Source organism: Pelodiscus sinensis, chromosome 18, assembly GCF_049634645.1.
Source record: "Pelodiscus sinensis isolate JC-2024 chromosome 18, ASM4963464v1, whole genome shotgun sequence".
Taxonomy (NCBI): Eukaryota; Metazoa; Chordata; order Testudines; family Trionychidae; genus Pelodiscus; species Pelodiscus sinensis.
In genome coordinates this window covers 11,777,382-11,790,283 of record NC_134728.1, presented here as the reverse complement: position 1 = coordinate 11,790,283, position 12,902 = coordinate 11,777,382, and the positions used below count along the sequence as shown (strand labels likewise).

General features: G+C 45.2%; 1 protein-coding gene across 2 annotated transcripts in view; it reads left to right on the top strand.

Moving 5' to 3' along the window:
- Nucleotides 1-12,902, top strand: part of PHACTR3 (phosphatase and actin regulator 3) — a 205,557-nt gene that overhangs the window by 55,417 nt on the left and 137,238 nt on the right. The window lies entirely within an intron of this gene.

The window sequence follows — 12,902 nt, the reverse complement described above, 5'->3', positions numbered from 1 at the left end:
CTAACACAAAGAAAGATTTTTTGGTCAAAAACCTCTCTTTCCAAACCTACAAATATCTAAGATTCATTAGATTCATTGTGGAACTGTTTGTTGCATGTCTTTGGCTTCAGTGCTATTGGTCAGACAGCAAAAACAGTGCAGACGCTCCTGGCAGAACAAGCAACACTGATTTACTGATATTTGAGAAGTCAAATGCTTTCACATAAAGTGTTGCAGGGCTTTTCAGTTTAGCGGTGGGTCAGTGTAGCTGACAGCAAATTTCTTCATTTGGAGCATTGATAGGGAAGTGGTTGCCTGATTTCCAGCATCAGTCTTATTATTTCTAGACAATAATGTAAATGTAGCAGTTGTGTGAATGCATTTTGCATAGTGTCAGGTGAAGCAATAAAACAACAGTTAGTAATGAAGAAAGACACACCTGTTCAATCTGAGCCTAAAAATCAATTAAAATACAAAGGAATTTCCTATATGGTACATGCTGACCTTTTCAACTGCATATGAAGTGTTGAGACCTTCAGTAGGATCTCACTCCATTTATATGGACACGTGGAGATTAATCACCAATAAAATGAAATGCCCACCCTAAAAAAAAGACTATTTCACATCCCTACTCCTCCTAAATATTATTCATCTGATATGTGAAAAGCTATTCTGAAATCTGTCTTCCACACACAAGCAGAGCACAAAAGAAACTGGACAGGTTTTAGTTAACTATTTTTCTGACCTTTTCAAAAGAACACTTAGTGCTGTATTTTGAGAATACATCACACAGTCTGTCTTAGTTATGTGCTACACACAAATATGTTAAAGAACATCAAGGTAGTATAGGCAACCTTAATTATAATATTTAAAATTTCGGTCCTTGATTTTGCAACCTTAACAGTTTAAATTCCTTGGTTTATAAAAAAAGCAAACAAAAATTCATATTTCATCATGCAGTATCACATTGACATCCAAATCTGTGGTCAGTATGGTTGGAAACTCTAGCTCAGTGTTTCTTAAACGCTGTTGGAGAACAACAGAATTCAAAATGGGCACCCTTAAAGGGGCAGGTGCCCTTTTTTTGATCAATAAATTTCCCCCGACTCTTCTTTTCCCCTCAATAACTTTCCCCCTTTCCCTCCCCCCCCCCCCAACAAAAAATCCTTGGTGTTCCTCATAAAAAAAAATTGTTGGTGTTCCTCGGTCTTAAAAAGTTTAAGAAACACTACAGGCAGTCCCCGACTTACGCGGATCCGACTTACCCGCACTTACGAACGGGTCTTTTCTCGCCCCGGAGCTCACGGGCGGCGAGTCGCCACCCGTGTCCTCCGGGGCGAGAAAAGCTTCTCCCGGTCTCCCTGGTCTGCTGGGGGGGTCCAGCAAAGCCGCTGGACCCCCCCAGCAGACCAGGGAGACGGAGAGCAAAGCCGCTGAGCACGCCCGCAGCGGGACAGTCTGGGCGCGCTTGGGTTGTCCCGCTGCAGGCGTGCTCCGCAGCTTTGCTCCTATCCCCCTGGTCTGCTGGGGGGGGGGGGGAGCTAGTGTCCCCCCCCCCCCAGCAGACCAGGCTTTTCTTGCCTACCCCTGGGGTAAAGCAGCTGGGGGCTGCCGGGTTGGTCCCGCAGCGCCGCTCCGGACCAACCCGGCAGCACCCCAGCTGCTCTGCCCCAGGCATCCTGATTCAGCCGCTGCTGGTCAGTTTCAGCAGCGGCTGAATCAGGACGCCTGGGGCAGAGCAGCTGGGGTGCTGCTGGGATGCTCCAGTAGCGCCGAGGAGCCGCGCCACTGGAGCAACCCAGCAGCACCCCAGCTGCTCTGCCCCAGCCGTCCCCAAGTCAGCCGCTGCTGAAACTGACCAGCGGCTGACTACAGGAAGCCCGAGGCAGAGTTGCTCTGCCCCAGGCTTCCTGGAATCAGCCGCTGATCAGTTTCAGCAGCAGCTGACTTGGGGACGCCTGGGTTTCTTAAGTTGAATCTGTATGTAAGTCAGAACTGGCATCCAGATTCAGCCGCGGTTGAAACTGATCAGTTTCAGCAGTGGCTGACGCCAGTTCCAACTTACATACAGATTCAACTTAAGAACAAACCTACAGTCCCTATCTTGTACGTAACCCAGGGACTGCCTGTACTCTAGCTTGTCCACACAGGCCTCTGTCACTTGAGATAGCACAGTAACTAATAGCAATAGTAGATTTTCATTCCATACGTGAGCCAGCATACTGTGGAGGGGTAAAGAAATAGGACACATTTTGCTGGTCAGAATGAAGAGAGGGAACTAGTCATGTCAACATATTCATAAATGATCTGGAGAAAGGGGAAAACAGTGAGGTGGCAAAATTTGCAGATGATACTAAAATGCTCAAGATAGTTAAGACCAAAGCAGACTGTAAAGAGCTTGAAAAGGATTTCACAAAACTTGGTCACTAGGCAAGAAAATGGTAGATGAATTTCAATGTTGATAAATGCAAAGTAATACATATTGGAAAACAATCCTAATTATATATGCAAAATTATGGGGACTAATTTAGCTATTACCACTAAAGAGAGATCTTGGAGTCATTGTGAATAGTTCTCTAAACATCCACACAATGTACAGCAGCAGTCAAAAAAGAAAACAGAATGTTAGGACTCGTTAAAAAAGGGATAGAGAGTAAGACAGAATATCTTAGTGCCTCTATATAATTCATGGTACACTACGTTTTGAATGCAGCATGCAGATGTGGTTGTCTCAAAAAATATATCTTAGCATTGGATAAGATTCAGAAAAGGGCAACAAAAATGATTAGGGGTTTGGAATGGCTGTCACATGAGGAGAATAATAAAACTGGGACTTTGCAGCTTAGAAAAGAGGAGACTAAGGGGGGATATGATACAGCTCTATCAAATCATGTGTGAATAAAGTAGCTTTTCTTTATTTGTTGCCATACACAAGAACTAGAGATCACCAAATGGAATTAATAGGTAGCAGTTTTAAAACAAACAAAAAGTAGTATTTCTTCACATGTCAACCTATGGAACTCCTTGCCAGAAGATGTTGTGAAGACCAGGACCGTAACAGGTTAAAAAAGAGCTAGATAAATTCATGGAGGAGAGGTCTATTATTGACTATTAGCCAGAATGGGTAGGAATGGTGTCCCTAGCCTCTGTTTGTCAGAAGATAGGAATGGGTGACAGGGGCAATACTTGCTTACCTATTCGTTCTCTCTGGAGCACCTGGCTTTGGCCACTGTTGGAAGGACCTTTGGTCGGACCAAGTATGGCTGTTCTTATGTTCAGTTTTATGGCATTTGCCAACAGCAGAGAAATAGTGAAACTCAAGAATTTTGGGGAGAGGGGTATGATCCAGTAGGTACAGACTTTTGCTCCTCTCAAGCTTGACCCCTTTTGCTCCATCCCCTTCAACCTGTCTGCCTCATTTCTGACTCTTCCACATCCCTAGCTCCATGTCTCCCAATCCCATCCTCCTGCCTGCTCAGTCTCTCTTCCTCCAGCTTCTCATCCCAGTCTCCTTGCATAGCCACGCCTGATCTCTTCTGGGAATACTGCAAAGAACCAATCTCCCCCCTCCCACCACCACCACACTCTGCACCAATCACCCTGTCCAGATCTTACTTAGCATATCCCTGTCCTTTTTAGGATGTATTGCTCCTCCCCTCTGCCCATTTCCCCCCAAATAGTATGTAGTGCCTCTCCCTCCGTCCCACCTTATTCAAACTCAACATCATCCTTGCAAGGCAACTGGTTCCCGGTGCCTACCCCCAATTTCTCTCACCAGCTCCCAGTCTCCCCACTCTTCAGTGTCTGGTGCCAGTCTGCTTGCCTGCAAGCCCCAGTCTCCCCTTCTAATAGCCAGTCAGTTCCCTCTCCCACTTGCAGACTTCCTGACCTAATCTACTCCTTTCCACCCCCCACATCAGCTCTTCATATTTCTGAGCTAGAATCAGATGACTTCCTCCGCCTGCATCCTGGATGCCAATTTAGAGGCCACTAAAAGCACAGGAGAGACACTCTTTACTCTCAGTTCTGATGCCAGCCCTGCCCTGGCCAGGAGCAGATGGAAGCAGCCATTTTAAGGAAAGTCCTTTGAGCCCTGGTAGCCTTGGGCTGTGGCTGATGCAAGCATCAGTTGCTTTGTGGGGGTGGTGCAACGTAGAAGCTGTGAAGGCACAGAGTGTACATAGTCACTCTGGAACCATGGGCATGCGGCCCATCGGTGTTCTGTGTGTGTGGGGAGGTGGGGGTGCACAATGACAATTGCCAGATTCTGCTGGTTTTCATCAGCATAGTTTTTTCCCCATCAGTATCACAAGAGTAACATGCAAGGGCATGTGAAAGGAGTTGTGTGCTGTTTGCACACAACATTGGTTCAGAACACCCCACAAATTCTAGGTACGTAAGCGCATTATCTGGAAGATTGTCTTGGTTGCACATTATCTGGAAGATTGTTTTGGTTACAACAAACCCATGGCCCACTGAGGTGAAGGAGGGGCCACTCGTGCGGCCCACTCATTAGCCTAGGTCCATGGTCACCAACCAGTAGATCGTGATCTACCAGTAGATCTCAGGGTCTCTAAGAGTAGCCTTGAGCCCTCTCTGAACTGCGCGCCTGCTCAGTACATTTACATTAGATTTCCTCATCTGAGGAGCAGCTATTCACTGAGAAACAACACAGGTGAGTAGTTGCGAGGTGGGAGCTGGGAGGGCTGAAACACCCCAGCCAGCTGACTGTGGCTTTCAGCTGAAAGAGGCTGCCCCGTGCTCCAGCTGATCGGCGGCTTCTCCTCTGCACCTGCCCACGTGGAGCTTGGTTCACCCTGGCTGAACGCCATGGCCAGCTGGCCGGGCAGCTACTTCTCTTCCCTCCAGCCTGGCTGCCCTGCACTCAGCCCAGGAGGCTGCGTCTAGCTCCAGCTGTGCTGGAGCAAGCTTCTCGGGCTGAGCGCAGGGCAGCCGGGCAGGAGCGAAGAGAAGCGGCTTCCTGGCCAGGGCGCTCAGCCAGGGTGCACCAAGCTCCACGTGGGCAGGCGCAGAGGGGAAGCCGCTCGATCAGCTGGAGCGCGGTTCAGCCTCCTCCGGGCTGAAGGCCACAGCCAGCTGGCCAGGCAGCTTCTCCTCTGTACCAGCCCATGTGGAGCGTGGTGCACCCTGGCTGAGCACTATGCCCAGCTGGCCGGGAAGCCGCTCCTTTTTGCTCCCGTCCAGCTGCCCTGCATTCAGCCCGGGAAGCTTGCTCCAGCACAGCTGGAGCTAGGCGCAGCCTCCCTGGCACAGCCAAACTGCTGTTTGTTTTGTCCACAGAACTGGCTTCCAACAGTATTCCACAATGCCTGCCCTGATAGCTCTGCTTAGTGTTTTGATCTCCGCTGCTTTGTGGACATATGCCCCTCCCCTTTCAAAGCTCCCAAAGTCTGTTCCTATCACTGAGAATTAAGTATTTAATTCTGAACTGGGATACAGGAGAGATGGGTTCAATACCTGGCTCTGAAATACTTCTTAGAACACCTTGGACAAGTCACAAAGCTGGTGCTTCAATTTCCCCTACTAATAAAACAGCAATACGATGCTTTCTGCCATCCTCTTATTTGACTGGCTTATTTAGATTTGAATACTCGAGGACACAGATTCACTGTGCATCTGTGCAGCACCAATACAATGGGGCCCCAGTTTGGGTTAGACCTTCTGGCATTATTGCAATACAAACCAGGTGCTATCTACATAAGCATTTAAGAAAGTTGGGTGGCTAACTCCCTCAGCTAACTTATGAAAATCCCATCCATAAATTCTAAAAATGGCAACAATTGAACCCTTTGAAATATTACAGCTAAGTAAATTTCATCTACAGAGATGTCCCATATCCTTGTCCTAATTTTATTTAGCAAATACTGTCTGGCTACTTTTCTAGTCTATTCTTCTGATGTTTTATTGGCTAGTAATACTGTTATCACACCTTTATTTTATTTTATTTTTTAAAAGAAAGATTTTGAAATGCTAATGCATGTGGAAAATCCAAGCCCGGTGGCTGCAGAGATTACCGCTTTCTGTTTGGTGCGTTCGTGGGAACACATACCTTTCAAAGATAAAGCTGTACCATGCACAAATGGGCTCTCTGTTTCACTGTGAAGGTAGATTGCAACAACATAGTCATCAACACAAAACTAAAACTAGAATGAAGAGGTCAGAGCTAGCCAATAACACATTTAATTGATCTTGACAATACATTTGATATGTTTTTTGTAGCTTATTCCCAGAGATGCTAATTAGAAAGCTATATTATACCCACAAATTCTTTGTAACTGAATTGTTGGTTTTTATTTTAAATGGCCCTTTGGGGCTATTAGGCAAGATTGAGGTATAGCTTCCTTATATAGTCATTCTTTGTAGCCATGTAGAAATGCTTGTGCATATTTACAAAATTAGCCAAACAAATAAAACAAAACATACTTAGATGATCCATACACCTCTGCTCTCTTCACAAAGGAATCTGAGGATCTATAGTATTATCAGCTCCAAGCTTTGAATAATCATGAATCTGGTCCCTCCTCCAAAATTATGAAATTGGCTTAAAATGTATGAGACTTTAAAAATGTGGCTCTTTCTTTTGCCTTCTGGTTATTGAATCTTTAGACTTCATGTTATCAAACTCTCTGCAAAGATGAAGGCTAGAATTTTTTTAATGAATGCTGAAATTCTCACATGCCTCCAAGAGCTGGAGTTTTAAAATAAAAATACCTAGTGTCATGAGACTCAAAATGCCAAGATGCCAAAACTCAGTATTTTAGAAAGCTAACATCTGAATGTTACATGGAGTCAAGTGAATGACTGTTCAGAGCTATTGCAGAGATACCTCGCGCCACACAGATTTTGTTTTCAGTTTCTGCTAGGGAGCTACAGACTTCAACACTGTCAGGTCACATTGCCAGGCTTTAGTGGCAGAGGAAGAATCATCTGAAATAATACCTACATGTACCGTTCACTAGTACTTTGTGCAGTACATCCTCTATGGTCACGGAACACCCTCTTGTGGAATGTCATCCTATAGAAGTTATCTCGGGAAGCCAGCCATCTTCCTGTTCAACAGCCCTTTGTCAAGAGAATGCTCAGAAATGAACACCTACTCACAAAATTTAAAAATACAGAGAACATAGTGCACAGGGAAGCTTGCTTCAAAATATTCTTCTAACACCCACCGCTGGTAAAGCAGTGGTCATGCATCAAATTTACTGTAGCACAGATGATGAAACTAAGGCCCATCTAGCACAATAAGTTGCTCAAGATGATAGAGGATATCAGTGGCAGAATCCCTTTGTAAATTCACGCATTTCACACATTCCAAGTGTGAAAGAGGTATAGTGTTACAGTTAGCATCTAACAGTCACTTCACCTGGTCTGAAGAACACTCTTGAATTAACAGAGCAGGCCATCATCCCAGAATGGTACAAGTAGAGCAGGCTCCAAAGTGTGCATTAGTTTTGAAAGATGAGTAACTTTGGGCATACACACCACACAGCTTTTAGCAACAAAGCGGTGTTGACACAGCCCAATCACTGAAAGTCAGCATGTGTGAATTCTGTTTGTCAGCCCTTTTGCTGACAAAATACTTCCACTCCAATAAGTGGCTTTTGCTTTGCCTTTGTCTATGCTACCAAGTTTTGTCACCAAAAACAGCCTTTCGTTGACAAAACAGTCAGAGCATTCACACTGCAATGTGACTTTTGCTGGGAAAAATACCCAATTCTGCTGACAAAACACTACCATCCCTGAGAGAGAATTTCCCCTCCCATTGTTACCAACAAAGTCAGTGTTGACTCTGCTGTTTGTTTTGTCACAGAACTGGCTTCCACTTATATCCCACAATGCCTGCTCTGATGGCTCTCCTCAGTGTTTTGATCTCTGCTGCTCTGCAGGCATGCACCTCTCCAGAAAGTGTCTGACAGCTGAGTGTGCTGCTCCGTTTAAGGAACAAACAGAACAAATTATTGAACTGCTCCTATTCTGCCCTGCAGTAGGAACACAGCAGCAGACAGACTGCTGCTGCAGGGGGAGGGAAGCAGGCTACGCTGTGCTCTGACAGTCCTCAGCAAGGCGAGCTCATAGAGCTACTCAGTTCTGCTCCCAGTAGCTGAGGAGGCTGTGGGAGAACCTGGGAATCTTGGGAGAACTGTGGGAGGAGGCTGTGGGAGTCCCAAGAAGCACAGGGATCCGCTCTGCCTTATCACAACACGGCACTGTGGAATCCATACCCACAGTGCACAGTTCACACTGCTGATGAGGTTGCCCCCAATATGGACATGATGTGTTAACAGAGAGAGCAAGTGTGAAAAAAATTGCCAGATGGTAGTTGTGTCGACTTTTAAGCGTCAACCTAAGTTTTGTTAACAAAACTGCATAGCGTAGATCAGCATTTCTCAAAGTGGTCCATGGAGCCACTCTGAGAAAGCTGCTACCAGGCATCTCTGGTTGGTTTACTTACTGGCTCCACAGCCACGGAGCCTCGCGGTTCCCATTGGCTGCAGGTCACGCTGCTTCCCACGGCTCCCCTTGGCTGCAAACAGCGAACTGCACCCATTGGGAGCTGTAAGGCTCTGTGGCTGCAGAGCTGGTAAGTAAACAAACCAGAGTGGCCAAGCAGCAGCTCTCAGAGTGGATCTGTGGACCGCTTTGAGAAACACTGATGTAGATGTACCCTTTGTCAGCAGGAGAACACGCCTGCTGCCAAAGCAGCATTCACATTTGACCTTGTCCCAGCAAAACTGTCCTTCATGGGAAGGGGGATTTATTGTTGGCCTACTGCAAGCAGAGACACATCTTTTGACAAATTTCAGTTCAGAACCTGAATTACAAAGGACACCCTTTATTTGGTGCCTAGATTCTCGCTATCCATACCCAAGAAGGATCAAATCGAGTGTTTCTAAGAAGCCAACGAGTGTCTTTGAGCAACAATTGTTCAAAGGATCATGCACTGAGATACAAATATGATTTTGTATCAGGTGGAGTAGCTGCTAGCGTTATGTCAGGGCGGGAAAGTGACTGAAGTTCAGAGGGTCACCTTTCGCACTCAAAGCAGGCCTCAGCTGATCTGAGCAAAGAACTGATTGCAGCTGAGGCCAGCTTTTGGTTAGTGTGCTGGTAGGTGGAAATTCTAATAAAATTACTAATTTAACTAAAGGTCTCCTTACATTAGTATGAATAGTACGGTGTGGATGAAGCATTGTGAGGAGCTGTTCCATTAAAATTAGACTGTCTAAGCTAAACTTTTTCATCAAGAGTCTGATGGAGAGTTTTGTTTAACAGAACAATTTTTTTGTGTACAAAAAGTGACTGCCTTCTGTCCAAAATTTAACTACAAACCAAAAGATTTCAATTTTATTTGATGCAGACTATCCAGGAAAACCTAGGATGCATCACAGTGGCTCAGTAAGGCCTTGTCTTCACTATGCAGTTGATTGATTCTGCAAGGATTGATCTGTCGATGGTCGATTTATCATGTATGCTTAGATGTGATAAATCGATCTCCAAGCGCTCTCCCGTCGACTCCTGTACTCCACCAGGATGAGAAGAATAGCCAGAGTTGATGGGAGAGCAGCCACCCAATGCCCTCACTGCGTGGAAGACACTGTGGTAATACATCGACTTCAGCTACGCTATCTGCGTAGCTGAAGCGGAGTAAGGTAAATTGACAGCTGTGTGTATCAGTGTAGACAAGGCCTGAGACTGTGGTGAATTAGGAGATATGTAGACTGGCTTAGGAACCTCAGCCATTCAAGATAAGTGGAATAAGAGGCATCTGAACAATAAGCTCAATAAGGCTTCACTAACTCTGTGGGGAGAGGGAGAAGGAGAGAGACACCCACCCACTGTCAGGACTTATGGGCGCTTTCTCAGCTACTGGAGGAAGATGGGGTCTAGTGAGTTATAGCAGGGGGACAGACACATTTGGGTTCTATATATGAACATCAGAAAAGCCATACTGGATCAGTCCAATGGTTCATCTAGCACAGTATCCTGTCTTCTGACACTGGCCAATGCCAGGTGCTTCAGAAGGAATGAACAGAAGAAATCAAAGGACTCATCTCCTGTCACCCTTTCCCAGCTTCTGGCAAACAGAAGCTAAGGACACCATCCCTGCTCACCCTGGCTAGTAGCCATTGAGAGACTCCCCTCCTATCAACATTGAATTCCATCTGCCCTTGTGTAGACCAATCACCCAGTTTTGTGACATCCCTTTGTAACGCTATGCAATCAGCTTTGGACTTATCTGTTTTGATTAATTTTTTGCATCATCTGCAAATTTTGCTAACTCACCATTTACCCTTTTTCCAGATCATTTAGGAATGTTGAATAGCATTAGTCCCAATGCAGACTGCTGGAGCACAGCGCTATTTATTCTTACCTGGACCACCTGGCAACGTTTTCATGATCATCCAAGAATCTTTCAATGACAAGTCTTTTGCTATCTTAATCACCCTGCCTCCCTCTGTTAAACTCCCTGCCTCAAAGGCAAAGATGGAAGCAACACAAGCTCAGTTGCAGTTAAGAGCTTACTCTGGGGCTAGGGCAGGGGTGGCCAACCCATTACAGACAAAGAGCCAAAATAGTTGTGCAAACAGTGCAAAGAATGGGGGGGGGGGAGGCAAGGAGGAGAGAGGGGAAGTTGTCAAGCAAAACAACAACAACAAAAACAAAACAAAAAGAAGTCCCCAACTGCGTCTGGTCAAGAAAAAAAAAAAAAGACTGCTCCTTTAAGAAATGCTTTTGGCCACATCAGGCTCCTGCCAGCAGCCACCATCTTGAAGACACCATTTTGAATGGCCGCGCTGGATGGCTCCCCTGCCCGTGAGCACAAAGAGCCAGGGGCAGTTTTCAAGGGCGCAGGGGCAGCTTCACAAGACATAGGAGTGGCTTCGTGAGCCACACTTTTGGGGAGAGGGGAGGAGAGCCACATGCAGCTCACGAGCCATGGGTTGGCCACTGCCGGGCTAGGGCATGTGTCTTAAGCAGACATCAAGTATGAAATCCTGGGGTTCAAACTTCAGGGGGGCTATAGCCATCCTAATCTCCCACAATGGCACCCCTGGGAGCAATAAAATTGTTTTCTAATCAGTTCTCTCCCCTGTTTCATACATGCCCAGGCTATAAGTGACTATTGTAATTATCTACTCTGACCTGGGTAACAGGCTATAGAACTTCCCCAACATAATTCCAAGAGCAAATCTTTTAGAAAAAGAAATAATCTTGATTTAAAATGGATTGTGATGGAGAATCCACCACAACCCTTAGTAAAGCAATGGACATCCTAGGCTAGTGAGTGGGTCGCATGAGTGGCCCTCCATGTCTGTGGGCTGCAAGACTGTCTCTTGGAGTAAGGTAGTTTTGCTAACTACCCTTGCATACTTAGAATTTGTGAGGTGTGCTGATTGAACCATAGCAGCACTCTGATTGGATGCAGAGGCGTGCACAGCTCTCATAGTCAACATTGTGTGCGATCAGCAAGCACCTCACTTCACATGCCTTTGTGTTGTGTGAGTGTCACTTTAGTAATATCAGTATGAAAAAAATGACAGATGGAAACCAGTGGAATCTGATAACCCTTAGGGTTGCCACGTGTCCGGTTTTGTACTGGACAGTCCAGTATTTGAGCTTTCTGTTTGGGAAACAAATTGAGAAAATATAAATGTCGGGTATTTTCTAAATAAGACGTAATGTAGATTGTGATGTAATATCAAGTGTGTCCAGTATTTTTGTTGAAACTATCTGGCAACCCTAGCAACCCTGTGTATGAGTAATGGTAAACAAAATGTCTTGTGGGCCACACACAGAACCCTGATGGGCCCCATGTGGCCCATAAGCCATAGGTTGCCCAGCAATCTCTTAGTACATTGTTCTAGTGTTAAATTGCTACGTTTAAAAATTACACTTTATTTCCAGTCTGAATTTGTCTAGCTTTAGCTTCCAGCCATTAGATCAAGTTATACCTTTCCCTGACAAACTGAAAAGCCCATTATTAAATATTTGTTCCCCTTGCAGGTACTTAGACTAATCAAGGCACTCCTTAACCTTCTCTTTGTCAAGCTAAATAGACTCAAAAAGCTCAATCTATCACTATAAAGCAGGTTTTCTAACCATTTAATCATTCTTGAAGCTAGTCTCTGAATCTGTTCTAGTTTTTCAACATCTTTCTTGAATTGTTGTCCAGTCCTGCTGTCATATTCCCACCACTGTTGCTCTGGCACCAAATGCATAGGTTAAATAATCCCTCTTTTCCAGAGATTCTCCTGTGTGTGCATACAAGGATTATATTAGCCCCTTTGGACTCAGTGTCGCAATAGGAGTTCATGTTCACGTTATTTACAGCAACCCACTCATCTTTCTTCAAATAGTAATAGAGATGTAGCTGTGTTAGTCTGGTCTTGATGAAACAAAAGACAGGACTATGCAGCACTTTAAAGACTAAAAAGATGGTTTATTAGGTGATGAGCTTTCGTGGGCCAGACCCACTTCCTCAGATCAAATTGTGGAAGAAAATGGGCATGACCATATATACCAAAGGGATACAATCAAAAAAAAGTGAACACATACACAATCGATAAGTCATATTTTAAAACAAGGGGGGGGGAGGTTAGTGTCTATGAGATAATGATATTAGGGGTGATAATTGGGGAAGCTATCTTTGTAACAAGTAAGGTAGTTAGCATCTTTGTTAAGCATGCTTAAATTTGACACTTTACGAATGGGCCTTAACAAAGATGCTAACTACCTTACCCGTTACAAAGATAGCTTCCCCAATTATCACCTCTAATATCATTATCTCTGAGGGTATGTCTACACTACCCCGCTAGTTCGAACTAGCGGCGTAATGTAGGCATACCGCAATTGCAAATGAAGCCCGGGATTTGAATTTCCCGGGCTTCATTTGCATAAGC